The sequence below is a fragment of the Pseudophryne corroboree genome, chromosome 5, assembly GCF_028390025.1.
Source record: "Pseudophryne corroboree isolate aPseCor3 chromosome 5, aPseCor3.hap2, whole genome shotgun sequence".
NCBI lineage: Eukaryota > Metazoa > Chordata > Amphibia > Anura > Myobatrachidae > Pseudophryne > Pseudophryne corroboree.
Genome location: NC_086448.1, coordinates 602,868,601 through 602,886,290, shown reverse-complemented (window position 1 = coordinate 602,886,290; position 17,690 = coordinate 602,868,601).

The window sequence follows — 17,690 nt, the reverse complement described above, 5'->3', positions numbered from 1 at the left end:
CGCAATGTGCACGCGTGTCATACGGGTACGAAGTTCTTTGTGGTTTTGCACTGGTTCCAATCGAACAGCCGAACGCGAGGAGATTGACAGGAAGAAGGCGTTTCTGGGTATCAACTGACCGTTTTCTGGGAGTGTTTGGAAAAACGTAGGCGTGGCCGGGCATTTGCGGGTATCTGACGTCATTACCGTGTCCTACATCGCAGCAATCATCGCACAGGATAAGTAACTACAGGGCTGGTCTTGTTTTGCACAAAATGGGTTTGCAGCCGCTCTGCTGCACAGGCGTTCACACTCTTGCAAAGCGAAAATACACTCCCCCGTGGGCGGCGACTATGATTTGCACAGCTGCTAAAAACTGCTAGCGAGCGAACAACTCAGAATGACCCCCCAAGTGCAGGAGTCTAGGGGAGAGGTAGAAGAACCTAGTAACGACCCTGAACATGGATCGTTTTATACACTGGATACTGTATTGAATACATTCTTATATTTAATACTATAGTCAGTATCAAACATAATATAAAACAGATAAGTGGTAAGAAAAAGGCTAAACATACCATAATAAACACACGGTATCCGGACTCCAGGTCGACAACAAAAAGGTCGACACACCTTAGGTTGACGCCAATTGGTCGACACACCTTAGGTCGACATGGACAAAAGGTCGACATGGACAAAAGTTTGACAGGAACAAGGTCGACATGGAAAAAGGTCGACATGAGTTTTTAAAAAAAAATTTCTTTTTTGGAACCTTTTCATGCTTAACGATCCACATGGACTACGATTGGATCGGTAATCTGTGCCAAGCGGAGCGGAGCGAAGGCACCATGCCCGAAGCATGGCGAGCGAAGCGGTGCACTAATTGGGGTTCCCTGTCACTCTACGAAGAAAACGACACCAAAAAAACGTAAAAAAACTCATGTCGACCTTTTTCCATGTCGACCTTGTTCCTGGCGACCTTTTGTCCATGTCGTCCTTTTGTCCATGTCGACCTAAGGTGTGTCGACCAATTGGCGTCGACCTAAGGTGTGTCAACCTTTTTGTTGTCGACCTGGAGTCCCAGACCCCAAAAACACAAACATAATAGAACCAGTACTGCACTTTCTAATCACACATTCTCCCACCTCATGGTAAGGTTACTGTCTCTTCTTCCTGGTAACTGCTTTCTCATCCAGTGCACTGATTAAGGACTCAGATCCACACACAGAGCAAATTTGGTAGAAGAAGTTGCTACCACATGGCATGTGCAGCAGCTCTGCACTGTCCCTTACACTGCATGATGTGGCCGCAGTGCTAGTACTTGTATTAAACACCATTGCTATTGTTGTCATAATTTGAGCTACTTGCCAAGAGGAGGGGCGTTTCCGGGCTACCAGAACACCCCCCTCCCCCCTGCATTTGCCTATGACAGGTGTCACCTCTGTCCATACTTCGCGGACTCATGCATACTGTCTGTGTGTGGCACTTACTGACGCTTTCAATGACACACAGAGCACAGGAAGACGGGTGTAGTATGGTATGCCGGCGGCCGGGCTCCCGGCGGCCAGCATACAGGCGCCGAAATCCAAACCCCCGGCATACCGACAAGTGGGCGAGCGCAAATGAGCCCCTTGCAGGATGGCTGCGGGCACGGTGGCGAGGTAAGCGTGTCACGCTATCTATTCTCCCTCCAGGGGGGTCATGGACCCCCAAGAGGGAGAAAAGCTGTCGGTATGCCGGGTGTCGGGATTCCGGCGCCGGTATACTGTGCACCGGGATCCCAACAGCCGGCAAACTGAAGACCACCCCAGGAAGACACACTGTATTCTAGATATAATGCACGATAATGCTGCTATTCCTGTCATTGAGCAAAACAGCACAAATTAATGAGGCTTTTTCTTGGAGGGATGGGGGTAATTCCAAGTTGATCGCAGCAGGAAATTTTTTAGCAGTTGGGCAAAACCATGTGCACTGCAGGGGAGGCAGATATAACAGATATAACATGTGCAGAGAGAGTTAGATTTGGGTGGGTTATTTTGTTTCTGTGCAGGGTAAATACTGGCTGCTTTATTTTTACACGGCAAATTAGATTGCAGATTGAACACACCACACCCAAATCTAACTCTCTCTGCACATGTTATATCTGCCCCCCCCCCCCCTGCAGTGCACATGGTTTTGCCCAATTGCTATCAAAAAGCCTGCTGCGATCAACTTGGAATTACCCCCGATGTGCTTTATCTTTTGTCAGCAGCAAAACCTAGACCTAACTGCTAATAAATTATGTTACATTTCTGTGTTTGATACATGTCTACAATACCTAGTATTCAGCATATAACATTAGGAGGTTTAGAGGTTTATATCACCATCTGCTGAGCAAAAGTGGTTCTGCAGCAACTACACCATGCTGCTCTCCTCTGTGCCAGCAACAAAATGTAAGTAGAGACTGAAATACCTATCTAAGATTCTAAATGGAATACATTCTATTTACCTGTCATCTATCTGTCTACATAAAAAAATAAAATAATTATGGGTTCAATCCAATTGTGTGAAAGTTTCTCGCACCAGCAGCAGCATTTTATGGTGGCCCGAACTCACCCCCCATAGGGCTGCGAGCAATTTTGGGCAAGACCATGCTGCAAGGGGTGCGAGTTTGGGTGCCAATCCCAGCATTGATGCACTGCTTCAACGGCAACTTGTACCCTTCGCATATAGGGGGGTCATTCCGAGTTGATCGCTCGCTGCCGATTTTCATAGCGCAGCGATCAGGCAAAAAAATGGCATTTCTGCGCATGCGTATGCCCCACAATGCGCACACGTGACATACGGGTACAGCGAACAATGTGTTTTTGCACAGGCTCTAGCGAAGAATTAAGTCGCACTGACGGCCGCAGAGTGATTGACATGTAGAGGGCGTTTCTGGGTGTCAACTGACCGTTTTCAGGGAGTGTTCGGAAAAATGCAGGCGTGGCTGGGCGAACGCTGGGCGCGTGTGTGACGTCAAAAGCCAACCCTCCAACGTTAGATTCAATGCACATGATAAGTAACTACAGGGCTAGTCTTGTTTTGCACAAAATGTTTTTGCAGGCAGAGGCGTAACTAGGGTTTTTGGAGCCCAGGGCAAGATCAATAATGGCGCCCCCCCCCCCCCCCCCCAAAAAAAAAAAAAAAAATAATAATTTTTTCTTAATAAAAATAATAAATTAATAAAATGATAATAAAAAAAAAAATACAAAAGGAAAGTATGTGCAGACGCCACCGGTGTCACTGCATATAAAGATGTCAGGGTGTGTATGTATGTGTATGTAGGTGCAGTGGTCGAAGTTGAATTTTTGAAGGTGGAATGAAAGAGTGCAGATAGCAAATTATGCGCACGCCGAAGGCGCGCGCGCTCCGGAAAAGGGGCGTGGTCACTCAAAAGGGGTGTGTCCTTCAGTGTAGTAGGACCCCTTATACTATCTAGTACTGGTGCCCCTTTCACATTATAGCACACGGTATGAGCCGAAATTCACATTATAGCACACAGTATGAGCCGAAATTCACATTGCCCCACACGGCATGAGCCGAAATTCACATTATAGCACACAGTATGAGCCGAAATTCACATTACCCCACATGGTATGAGCCAAAATTCACATTATAGCACACGGTATGAGCCGAAATTCACATTATAGCACACGGTATGAGCCAAAATTCACATTACTCCACATGGTATGAGCCAAAATTCACATTTCCCCACATGGTATGAGCAGAAATTCACATTACAGCACACGGTATGAGCCGAAATTCACATTACAGCACACGGAATGAGCCAAAATTCACATTACCCCACATAGTATGAGCCGAAATTCACATTATAGCACACAGTATTAGCCAAAATTCACGTTACAGCACATGATATGAGCCAAAATTCCCATTATAGAGTTAGGGGATCCTACCCCCAGAATTAACATGGCCTGTGGGGCACTATGATGAGGGGAGCCCACCCCCTTAATAGACTAATTGCAGAGTTTAGCAGCGGAAGGGCTGCAGCGGTTTCTCACCCCAAGCTGCGGCGCTTCTGCCACCTCCGACACTCCACATCTTCGGCACCACCCGGGATGCAGAGCACCGCACCGGGTATGCACCCTTTTCAGTGTGGCCTGCTGCGCTCCGAAGGGGTTCTTGTTTCATGCTGCAGGATCCCGATGTGCGCCTTCCTCCCCGCTGTTACTGTCACGGTAAGCATTAGTATCGTTTACCGCAGAGGCCATTTTCTGAGGCATATGTGTTAAACCTCAGGAACTGAGATGCCCTTCTCACCATACAGCTGTGTGGCCGAGCCGGGCGGGGGGACAGCCAGCAGCAGCATGCCGGATATCAGCAGCAGAGGGTGCGGGCTGTACATACTTGAGGCAGCTGGATATTCAACAGTGCTGAAAGCCTCCGGAGCCCGCACCCCCGGAGCTGCAGTACACCGGCAAAGGACACCCATCCCCCGAACCCTGCGTAGCCCAAAGCCGGAGATCAGCAGCATGTTGAACGCGGAAGCAGAAGCTGCTTATTGCCGGTCAGCATGCTGCTGATCTCCGGCTTTGGGCTCCGCATGTGCATTACAGCCCCCACCCTCGGCTGCTGATATCCGGCATGCTGCCCCTGCTGCTGGCTTTCCACCCGCCCGGCTCGCCCACCCAGCTGGATGGTGAGTGAGAAGGGCATCTCAGTGCCCGTGGTTTAATACATATCTCTCTTCGGTAAATGGCCATTAGTACATCCCACACACACTGATTACACACACACAGACTGGCCACCCCCAAATCCTACACACACCCACTCAGACTACACACACACACATTCTCATACTTTCCTCTCCCCCACACACACACTGGACTGCAAAAATTTACACACACTGACACTGTTCCACACACACACAATTAACACACACTCACACTGTCCCACACACACAATTAACACACACGCACACTGTCCCACACACCAGTGGCGTGCGGTGAGGTCAGTGGCGTGCAGTGAGGCACTACAGCCATAATGTCTGCCGAATCCTGACGATGAACCCTACCGCCACCGAGCCAATGCCCGCTACTGCCTCTGAGCCGATGCCCGCTGCCACCACCAATGGCTTACAAACTCGCCCACCATCAACTGACCCAGCCCTCCGCCACTAATTTGCAACTCAGTCCAAAGTCGCTAATGCCCGCTGCATGCCTGTTCATCATACTTATGATATATTGTACATTTTTATAGAAAAAAATAATAATCAGTGTTTGGGACTGGGAAGGGAGTGGGAGGAGGACATGAATGCAATTTTGTTGTCCAGGGTTTCCATTAACTTAATCGAGAAGGGTCTGAATGGGTTAAAAATGTAAAAAAAAACTGCGTGAGGTCCCCCTCCTAAGTATAACCAGCCTCGGGCCCTTTGAGCCGGTCCTGGTTGTTTAAATACTGGGAAAAAATTGGACAGGGGTTCCCCGTATTTAGACAACCAGCATCGGGCTCTTAGTCCGGTCCTGGTTCCAAAAATACGGGGGACAAAAGATGTAGGGGTCCCCCCGTATTTTTAAAACCAGCACCGGGCTCCACTAGCCAGGGACATAATGCCACAGCCGGGGGACACATTTATGTAGGTCCCTGCGGCCGTGGCATTACCCCCCCAACTAGTCACCACTGGCCGGGGTTCCCTGGAGGAGTGGGGACCCCTTAAATCAAGGGGTCACCCCCCCTCCAGGCACCCAAGGGCCAGGGGTGAAGCCCGAGGCTGTCCCCCCCATCCGTGGGCTGTGGATGGGAGGCTGATAGCCATGCAAGTAAAAAAAGAATATTGTTTTTTGTTGTGGAACTACAAGGCCCAGAAAGCCTCCCCCGCTTGCTGGTACTTGGAGAACCTCAAGTACCAACATGCAGGGAAATAACGGGCCCGCCGGTACCTGTAGTTCTACAACAGAAAAAATACCCAAATAAAAACACAACTCACACACCGTGACAGTAAAAATTTATTAAAGCACACTGACACACTCACACATACTTATCTATATCCCACGCCGGTCACGTCCACTTGTCCAGTAGAATCCAATAGGGGTAGCTGTAAAAATGAGAGACACATTACTTACCTACATCCCACGCCGGTCACGTCCACTTGTCCAGTAGAATCCAGTAGGGGAATCTGTAAAAATGAGAGACAGATTACTTACCTACATCCCACGCCGGTCACGTCCACTTGTCCAGTAGAATCCAGTAGGGGAATCTGTAAAAATGAGAGACAGATTACTTACCTACATCCCACGCCAGTCACGTCCACTTGTCCAGTAGAATCCAATAGGGGAATCTGTAAAATGAGAGACAGATTACTTACCTACATCCCACGCCGATCACGTCCACTTGTCCAGTAGAATCCAATAGCGTTACCTGTAAAAATGAGAGACAGATTACTTACCTACATCCCACGCCGGTCACGTCCACTTGTCCAGTAGAATCCAGTAGGGGAATCTGTAAACATGAGAGACAGATTACTTACCTACATCCCACGCCAGTCACGTCCACTTGTCCAGTAGAATCCAATAGGGGTACCTGTAAAAATGAGAGACAGATTACTTACCTACATCCCACGCCGGTCACGTCCACTTGTCCAGTAGAATCCAATAGCGTTACCTGTAAAAATGAGAGACAGATTACTTACCTACATCCCACGCCGATCACGTCCACTTGTCCAGTAGAATCCAATAGGGGTGTCACGATCCGGGTATCTGGACGCCATTTCTTACCCATCAGATGCCTCCTAAGGCTGGCTCAGCGCTCCAGGACCGGATCCCATCTGTTATCCTGATGTGTACATTCCTGTATCCTCTCCTGTCACTCTGGGACGCTGTCACAGTAAACGCCATATTACACCTGGCATGGCGTCTCCCGCGGCCTCCGCCGCCGTCCCTGAACTTCTGCATGCAGAGTGTCTGAGTGGCGATTACGTCAGCCGCGGCCTCCGCTGTGTCCGCGTGGTTGGATGTGCATCTGTCAGCCTGGCGCCTCCTGTCTCCGGTGGCCGGCGCCGCCATTACTGTTTTCATTACCACATGGATTACAAACCAAACTTCCCTCCAAGTGTCTGCATGGGCGCAGCCATCTTGGATTCTGTCAGCTGATCATTTCCACCAATCTGTTCTCAGTATTGATAATCTGCATAATTGCCTAGCCAATCCCTTCCTTGCTGCAGGTATAAATACACTGTGCCTGAGCAAGGAAGGCGTCAGTGCTTTGGTTGTCAAACCTAGTTCCTGTTTGTCTCTCTCCTGTGATTGTCTTCCAGGTTCCAGCTCCTGTCTCAAGACTTCCACCATAGAGACCCGCACCAGCATTCCACCTGCGGTGTAGCCTGACTCTCCAATCCATTGTGGATTCATCTGTTTCCAGCTACAACATTACCTGCTTCCAGCTCAGCTTCCAGCAGAGTACAGCTTCCCTTAAAGGGCCGGTGTCCTTTCTACACTTTACCACTCTCCACCGGTATTATTATTTCTCCGCTCTCAAGTTCTACATTTCAGTTCATATTTCATCGCTCCCAAGTTCATTTATTATTTAACTGGTTCCAGCCAGTATCCACTCCGTGCTAACAACAGTCTGGTTCCAGCCAGTATCCACAGCAGCTGTTTTATCTTCAGCAACCCAGCTTTTCCTGGAACACCAGCTGGCACAATCCTGGGTTATCTCCATTGCTACAGTCGGGCCTGGTAAGGACTTTCCATCTAGAAGATCATAAGAACTATCTCACACTACCAGTGCCCTGTGGCTCCTGCCATCCTGTAGTACCCAGGAACTGTATTTATTCTTTGCTGACTTTTACGTTTTCTTTTACTGCTGCTGTGTTGCGGAGTTGTCATAATAAACATCATTGACTTTTATCCAAGTTGTCGTGGTCACGCCTTCGGGCAGTTATTATTCATGTTACTTACATGTCCAGGGGTCTGATACAACCTCCCAGGTTCCGGTACATCTCAGCCCCTACAACTGAGGCTGCCTCCCGTCAGCTCAGGCCCTCAGTTGTGACAGTAAGCACTGACCTAATGAATCCAGCCGGAGACCAGGATCAAGCGGCCAGGCCGCTGCAAGAACTGGCAGCCCGACTAGAACATCAGGAGGCTGCACAGGGCCACATCATCCACTGTCTCCAGGATCTCTCTACTCGGCTGGATGGGATTCAGACAACTCTCCGTGGATCAGGCGCGTCTGGTGCGTCAACCACAGTGACTCCAGCTATAACCCCACCCACCTTACCCATTTCTGCTCCACGTCTTCATCTTCCAACGCCAGCAAAATTTGACGGATCTCCAAGATTCTGCAGGGGATTTCTCAACCAGTGTGAGATTCAGTTTGAGCTACAACCTGGCAATTTTCCCAGTGACCGTACAAAAATTGCCTACATTATTTCTCTTCTCAGTGGCTCAGCCCTTGATTGGGCATCACCGTTATGGGAGAGGTCCGACACCCTGCTATCTTCCTACACTGCCTTCGTGTCAACATTCAGGCGCATCTTCGACGAGCCAGGCCGGGTAACCTCAGCTTCATCCGAGGTTCTCCGTTTACGCCAGGGGTCACATACTGTAGGACAATATCTGATACAGTTCCAGATCCTGGCATCCGAACTGGCATGGAACGACGAGGCCCTGTATGCTGCATTCTGGCATGGCTTATCTGAGCGTATTAAAGATGAGTTAGCTACCAGAGACTTACCTTCTAAGTTAGATGAGCTAATCTCACTCTGCACGAAAGTTGATTTACGTTTCAGAGAGAGAGCAACTGAGCGTGGAAGATCATCTGCTCCAAAATCTTCTGCTCCTCCTCCTCGTCAACTGTCACCATCTAAAGATGAGCCCATGCAACTTGGCCGTTCCCGTTTAACTCCTGCTGAGCGCCGAAGACGTCTCTCCGAGTTTCTCTGTCTCTATTGTGCAGCTCCGTCTCACACCATTAATGCCTGTCCCAAACGTCCGGGAAACTCCAAATCCTAGCTCGCCAAGGAGAGGGCCGGCTAGGAGTAATGATCTCCTCTCCATCTCCTCAAGATTGTAATCTCCCAGTCTCGCTTCAAGTTGCTCAACGTTATCGGAACGTCATTGCCCTCCTTGATTCCGGAGCAGCTGGGAACTTTATTACCGAAGCCTATGTTAAACGGTGGTCCCTACCCACCGAGAGACTTCCTTCGTCCATTTCTTTAACTGCCGTGGATGGCAGCAAAATTTTTGATGCAGTTATTTCTTTAAGGACTCTACCAGTTCGTCTGAGAGTGGGAGTTCTTCATTCCGAACTTATTTCTTTTTTAGTGATTCCAAGAGCCACACATCCTGTGGTCCTGGGCCTTCCATGGCTCCGTCTTCACAATCCTACAATTGATTGGACGACTACGCAAATCCTGGCATGGGGTTCCTCCTGTGCTGAGACATGTTTGTTTAAAGTATTGCCTGTCTGTTCTTCCTCCCCCAGGTCGTCTGATGTTCCACCTCCTCCATATCAAGATTTCACGGATGTGTTCAGTAAAGCTTCTGCTGATATCCTTCCTCCTCATAGAGAATGGGACTGTCCGATTGATCTCGTTCCAGGGAAGGTTCCACCTCGAGGCCGAACTTATCCGTTGTCTCTGCCTGAGACGCATTCTATGGAGGAATATATTAAAGAGAACCTAGCAAAGGGGTTCATTCGACCTTCTTCTTCTCCAGCCGGCGCAGGCTTCTTTTTTGTAAAAAAGAAAGATGGTGGTCTGCGGCCGTGCATCGACTACAGAGGTTTGAACGACATTACCATCAAGAACCGTTATCCTTTACCCCTGATTACTGAGCTCTTTGACAGAGTTAGCGGAGCTACCATCTTTACAAAGCTGGACTTGCGAGGTGCATACAATCTCATCCGGATCCGTGAGGGTGACGAGTGGAAGACCGCCTTTAACACCCGTGACGGACATTATGAGTACCTCGTCATGCCCTTCGGATTGAGCAATGCTCCAGCTGTCTTCCAGCATTTTGTCAATGAGATCTTCAGAGACATTCTATACCGTCATGTCGTGGTCTATCTAGACGATATCCTCATTTTTGCCAACGATTTAGAGGAACATCGTTTTTGGGTTAAAGAGGTTCTGTCCCGTCTCCGTGTCAATCATCTCTATTGCAAATTAGAAAAATGCGTCTTTGAAGTCAAGTCCATTCCGTTTCTAGGGTACATTGTGTCCGGTTCCGGATTAGAGATGGATCCTGAGAAACTACAAGCAATCCAAAATTGTCCGGTACCCTTAACCCTCAAAGGGGTCCAGAGGTTCTTAGGGTTCGCCAACTATTACCGAAAGTTTATACGAGACTTTTCCACCATTGTGGCGCCTATTACTGCTTTCACTAAGAAGGGTGCTAACCCGTCCAAGTGGTCTGAAGAAGCCATGCAAGCATTTCATCTTTTAAAACAAAGGTTCATCTCTGCGCCTGTTCTGAAACAGCCTGACATCGACTCTCCTTTCATCTTAGAGGTGGATGCCTCCTCCGTTGGAGTAGGAGCGGTGTTATCTCAGAGGGCTAAAGATGGCCATTTACACCCTTGCAGTTTCTTCTCCCGGAAGTTCTCCCCAGCTGAGCGCAACTATGCCATTGGCGACCAGGAGTTGCTAGCCATCAAGCTCGCTCTAGAAGAGTGGAGGTATCTGTTGGAGGGAGCTTCTCATTCAATCACCATACTTACAGACCACAAGAACCTTTTATACCTGAAGGGCGCACAATGTCTCAACCCTCGTCAGGCCAGATGGGCACTTTTCTTTTCCAGGTTCGACTTTAAACTCCAGTTCTGCCCGGGCTCTCAGAATCGCAAGGCCGATGCCCTTTCCCGCTCATGGGAGCAAGAAAATGAGTCAGAGTCTTCAGACAAGCATCCTATTATAAATCCGTTGGCATTCTCCACGGTAGGGATGGACTCTACGCCCCCATCAGGGAAAAGTTTTGTGAAGCCGATGCTAAGGAAGAAGCTCATGCATTGGGCCCATGCTTCCCGTTTTGCCGGCCATACAGGTATCCAAAAAACCCTGGAGTTTATCTCTAGGTCCTATTGGTGGCCAACTCTGAAAAAGGACGTCTTGGAGTTTATTGCATCTTGCCCAAAGTGTGCCCAACATAAAGTATCCCGCCAGTCGCCTGCGGGGCAACTGGTTCCACTATCCGTTCCCCGTCGACCATGGACCCACTTGTCGATGGATTTCATTACAGACTTACCCATGTGCAACAAGTTCAATACCATCTGGGTGGTAGTTGACCGGTTCACCAAGATGGCACACTTCATTCCTCTCACCGGTCTTCCGCCAGCTTCCAAGTTGGCTCAAGTATTCATACAAGAGATCTTCCGACTCCACGGTCTTCCTGAAGAAATTATCTCAGATCGAGGAGTTCAATTCACAGCCAAATTCTGGCGAAGTTTATGTCAAGTCCTCCAAGTCAAGCTAAAGTTTTCCACAGCTTACCATCCTCAGACCAATGGTCAAACCGAGAGGGTGAATCAGGACTTGGAGGCCTTCCTCCGCATCTATGTGTCCTCCTCTCAAGATGACTGGGTTCAATTACTTCCCTGGGCCGAGTTCTGTCATAACAACCAGTATCATTCTTCATCTGCTTCAACACCATTCTTCACTAACTTTGGATTCCACCCTAAAGTCCCTGAGTTCCAACCGCTTCCAGCAACTTCTGTTCCCGCAGTGGATATCACCTTGCATCAGTTTGCCAATATCTGGAAGAGCGTACGATCAGCTCTGCTCAAGGCATCGTTCAGGTACAAGAAGTTTGCGGATAAGAAGCGTCGAGCAGTTCCTGCTCTCAAGGTGGGTGATCGGGTATGGTTATCCACGAAGAATTTGAGGTTAAGAGTTCCCAGTATGAAGTTTGCACCTCGCTATATCGGTCCTTTCAAGATTGAACAAGTCATCAATCCTGTTGCTTACAGACTCCAGTTGCCTCCCTTCTTAAAAATACCCAGGACATTCCATGTTTCCCTGTTGAAACCGCTGATCTTGAATCGGTTTCATTCCTCACTTCCTCCAACTCCGAAAGTCCAAACTCAACGAGGCGTTGAGTATGAAGTGGCCAAGATCCTGGACTCACGTCACCGTTACGGTCAACTACAATATCTTATTGACTGGAAGGGTTATGGTCCTGAGGAACGTTCATGGACCAATGCTTCTGATGTCCATGCTCCTGCCTTGGTCCGGAGATTCCATTCCAAGTTTCCTCAAAAGCCAAAGAAGTGTCCTGGGGCCACTCCTAAAGGGGGGGGGGGTGCTGTCACGATCCGGGTATCTGGACGCCATTTCTTACCCATCAGATGCCTCCTAAGGCTGGCTCAGCGCTCCAGGACCGGATCCCATCTGTTATCCTGAGGTGTACATTCCTGTATCCTCTCCTGTCACTCTGGGACGCTGTCACAGTAAACGCCATATTACACCTGGCATGGCGTCTCCCGCGGCCTCCGCCGCCGTCCCTGAACTTCTGCATGCAGAGTGTCTGAGTGGCGATTACGTCAGCCGCGGCCTCCGCTGTGTCCGCGTGGTTGGATGTGCATCTGTCAGCCTGGCGCCTCCTGTCTCCGGTGGCCGGCGCCGCCATTACTGTTTTCATTACCACATGGATTACAAACCAAACTTCCCTCCAAGTGTCTGCATGGGCGCAGCCATCTTGGATTCTGTCAGCTGATCATTTCCACCAATCTGTTCTCAGTATTGATAATCTGCATAATTGCCTAGCCAATCCCTTCCTTGCTGCAGGTATAAATACACTGTGCCTGAGCAAGGAAGGCGTCAGTGCTTTGGTTGTCAAACCTAGTTCCTGTTTGTCTCTCTCCTGTGATTGTCTTCCAGGTTCCAGCTCCTGTCTCAAGACTTCCACCATAGAGACCCGCACCAGCATTCCACCTGCGGTGTAGCCTGACTCTCCAATCCATTGTGGATTCATCTGTTTCCAGCTACAACATTACCTGCTTCCAGCTCAGCTTCCAGCAGAGTACAGCTTCCTTTAAAGGGCCGGTGTCCTTTCTACACTTTACCACTCTCCACCGGTATTATTATTTCTCCGCTCTCAAGTTCTACATTTCAGTTCATATTTCATCGCTCCCAAGTTCATTTATTATTTAACTGGTTCCAGCCAGTATCCACTCCGTGCTAACAACAGTCTGGTTCCAGCCAGTATCCACAGCAGCTGTTTTATCTTCAGCAACCCAGCTTTTCCTGGAACACCAGCTGGCACAATCCTGGGTTATCTCCATTGCTACAGTCGGGCCTGGTAAGGACTTTCCATCTAGAAGATCATAAGAACTATCTCACACTACCAGTGCCCTGTGGCTCCTGCCATCCTGTAGTACCCAGGAACTGTATTTATTCTTTGCTGACTTTTACGTTTTCTTTTACTGCTGCTGTGTTGCGGAGTTGTCATAATAAACATCATTGACTTTTATCCAAGTTGTCGTGGTCACGCCTTCGGGCAGTTATTATTCATGTTACTTACATGTCCAGGGGTCTGATACAACCTCCCAGGTTCCGGTACATCTCAGCCCCTACAACTGAGGCTGCCTCCCGTCAGCTCAGGCCCTCAGTTGTGACAAGGGGTACCTGTAAAAATGAGAGACAGATTACTTACCTACATCCCACGCTGGTCACGTCCACTTGTCCAGTAGAATCCAGTAGGGGAATCTGTAAAAATGAGAGACGGATTACTTACCTACATCCCACGCCGGTCACGTCCACTTGTCCAGTAGAATCCAATAGGGGTACCTGTAAAAATGAGAGACAGATTACTTACCTACATCCCACGCCGATCACGTCCACTTGTCCAGTAGAATCCAATAGGGGTACCTGTAAAAATGAGAGACAGATTACTTACCTACATCCCACGCTGGTCACGTCCACTTGTCCAGTAGAATTCAATAGGGGTACCTGTAAAAATGAGAGACAGATTACTTACCTACATCCCACGCTGGTCACGTCCACTTGTCCAGTAGAATCCAGTAGGGGAATCTGTAAAAATGAGAGACAGATTACTTACCTACATCCCACGCCGGTCACGTCCACTTGTCCAGTAGAATCCAATAGGGGTACCTGTAAAAATGAGAGACAGATTACTTACCTACATCCCACGCCGGTCACGTCCACTTGTCCAGTAGAATCCAATAGGGGTACCTGTAAAAATGAGAGAGATTACTTACCTACATCCCACGCCGGTCACGTCCACTTGTCCAGTAGAATCCAATAGGGGTACCTGTAAAAATAAGAGACAGATTACTTACCTACATCCCACGCCGATCACGTCCACTTGTCCAGTAGAATTCAATAGGGGCACCTGTAAAAATTAAAATGATACTTACAAACTGCAATCCACAGGAGGAGAGAGAGCGAGAGAGAGGGTGGGGGGGGAGAGAGAGACTAATCTGCTGCTGGGGAGACCGGCACACACTGCAGGGCCACGACGGGAGGACGGAGCCGGCGGAGGAGGGGGAGAGCCGCACACCGCCGCTCCTGTCAGCGGCAGCGGAGGAGGATGGGGCGCACACTACAGACGCCAATAACCGCCGGGACAATTAACACACACACACACAATTAACACACACGCACGCACACTGTCCCACACACACAAATAACACACACGCACACTGTCCCACACACACACAACACACTCACACTGTCCCACACACACACACACAATTAACACACACGCACACTGTCCCACACACACACAATTAACACACACTGTCCCACACACACACAATTGATACACACGCACACTGTCCCACACACACACAATTAACACTCACGCACACTGTCCCACACACACACAATTAACACACACTCAAACTGTCCCACACACACACAATTAACACATTCACACTGTCCCACACACACACAATTAACACACTCACACTGTCCCACACATACACAATGAACACACACGCACACTGTCCCACACACACACAATTAACACGCACTCAAAACTGTCCCACACACACAATTAACACACTCACACTGTCACACACACACAATTAACAAACACGCACTGTCCCACACACACAATTAACACACTCACACTGTCCCACACACACACACACACACACACACACACACAATTAACACACACACACTGTCACACACACACACACAAAATTAACAAACACGCACTGTCCCACACACACAATTAACACACTCACACTGTCCCACACACACACAAAATTAACACACACACTGTCCCACACACACAATTAACACACGCACACTGTCCCACACACACAAACAGTCACACACACAATTTACACACACTCAAACTGTCCCACACACACAATTAACACACTCACACTGTCCCACACACAACACACACGCACACTGTCCGACACACACACACAAAAAAAATGTCCCGCACCCCCTTCCCGCTCACCTGCACTCACTGCTGTTCAGGGCAGGGGCCGCACGCCCCCCCCGAGGTCGCGCACGCGCATGCGCGCACCTCCGCAGTCGCGATCGCGCACGCGATCGCGTACACACAGTCACTTTGCAGGGGGGAGTAGGGGGGAGGCTCCTGGCTGCCGCTGCCTGTCTATTGTGACAGGCACAGCAGCCGGGGAGACAGGGAAAGCGCCGCGGGTAGCGCCGGCGGAATCCCTGAAGCATGGGGCGAGTGGGCCGTGCAGGTGCCGGTGGCGCCCCCCTCTGTTGGGGCTGCCATGGCGCCCAGGGCACGTGCCCTGCTCGCCCCGTGCTAGATACGCCTCTGTTTGCAGGCGCTCTGCTGCACAAGCGTTCGCACTTCTGCTAAGCTAAAATACACTCCCAGTGGGCGGCGGCATAGCGTTTGCACAGCTGCTAAAAACTGCTAGCGAGCGATCAACTCGGAATGACCCCCATAGTTGGATTGACCGCTATGGGTGTTGAGTAAGGATACAGTAATGCATACAGAGAACTGTACAATGTATGTGGGTGACCAATACGAAAATATCGATCGGGTGGGCGTGCTAAATCGCTCAAAATGTCCATCCAATGCAATATTTTCTATGGTGAAAGTCTTCTGCATGGAGCGGTGTATGGGAAGGAACGGGCAAATGTTTCATGAACAGGGGAGTAGCACAAATACTGGGTGCCACACACAGATATTTCACAGTGTACGGCCATGATATCGGCAGAGGCTCAGACTGCCATGTGACTGGCATTTTATCTGCACATGTATGCCCTGCTTTAGAAATGGGGGGATTAAACAAATACAAGTTAGAGAAGGACGAATTACCTGTTACATTTGTTATAAATAAAAAAACACAACAAAACATTAAAGTAGAGGCACTGACACTGTGCTCATTGTTAGAAACAGCAACGTAGCAATGCAAAATTGTCAATACTGTATGTCTATCTATGCAAATAGTCACCGCATGTCAAGCAACTGCAGCAGACTGACTTGTGTCTGCACCTACCATCTGGCGCCACATTACATCATACTTGCCTACTTTTGAAAAAGCATCTCAGGGAGAATGTGACAGTGACACCTAGAAGTGCGGACGTGGACTGTTACATCTGAGAGGCGAGTCTTAATATAGACTTGCATCCCAATGTAAATCAGCCCCAAAACAGTTTGTAAGACAGGCTTACTAGTCCCTGCTGAGTAAATGAATGGTTTGCACGGTCACAAAATACTAATAATTGTCCAGAATATATCACCCCAGTATCAACCATGTTATAAAATACCCATATAATACAACCCTCCCTATTGTTTAGAATATTATTCTATACCAGTGGACATGATATAACTACTCAGTCTCTTTTGTGCACAGATTGTTTTGAGTATGAATACTCAGAATCACAAAGCTTTAAGCTGTTGTCAAAGTCGAAAAATATTGCAGTACACACATCATGTACAAACTACACACAGATGGCCTCCATGCGCGTACTTGCTCTGCTGTGCGTGCGCATATTTGCAATCTGCGTATGGTCGCTCCCGCGGTCCTGCGCATTAGCGCGTGGTATGAGTATTTATGGTAGAGTTTGTGAACGCATGGAAGGCTATCAAAATACATTACATATTTAATCCAAATAGTGCACAATGTACTCCTTGCACCACATCAGAAATTAACATCAGTTTAAATGGTAACAGAACAAAGGGATTCACCTTTACAGGATAGGAGGGGACAGAACATGGTTACAAGGTGGTGTTTGGTATCCAGCTGTAGGGTATTTTAAGGGAAACATTCCGGTGTTGGTTTGAGGAAGATCGCATGTTCCTGCGGATAGTTATGTGCAGGAGCAGAATATAGATATAAACTGTATTTACTGTACATTATGTATGCGGCAGGAATCCAGAGGAGACCACCCACAAGAGCAGTGAAAATAGACATCGCCCACCTATTCAAACAGACCTATGACCTCTCCTGTACTGTAAATGACCATCCCTGTGTCCAATGGACAAAGAGATTACAGTATCCATTGTGTTATGTTTTGGATGAAGTGAATAAAGAGAGCCTGCAACAGGACTGGTCAGACACAAGACTCACCAAGTTATCTATCAGATGACCGAGGACCGGCCGGGTTGGCAAGCTTGTCCACTCACGTATGTACCATTGACTGTAGACATTTACTCTGTTATATTGTATTGTATTGTTTGTATTGTAACCCCCTTTCAGCAATAATACGCTGTGGTGTCGGAACCCAGTGGTTTAACTACAGACTGGTGTCGTGTATTTCTTTCCCTGCTAAG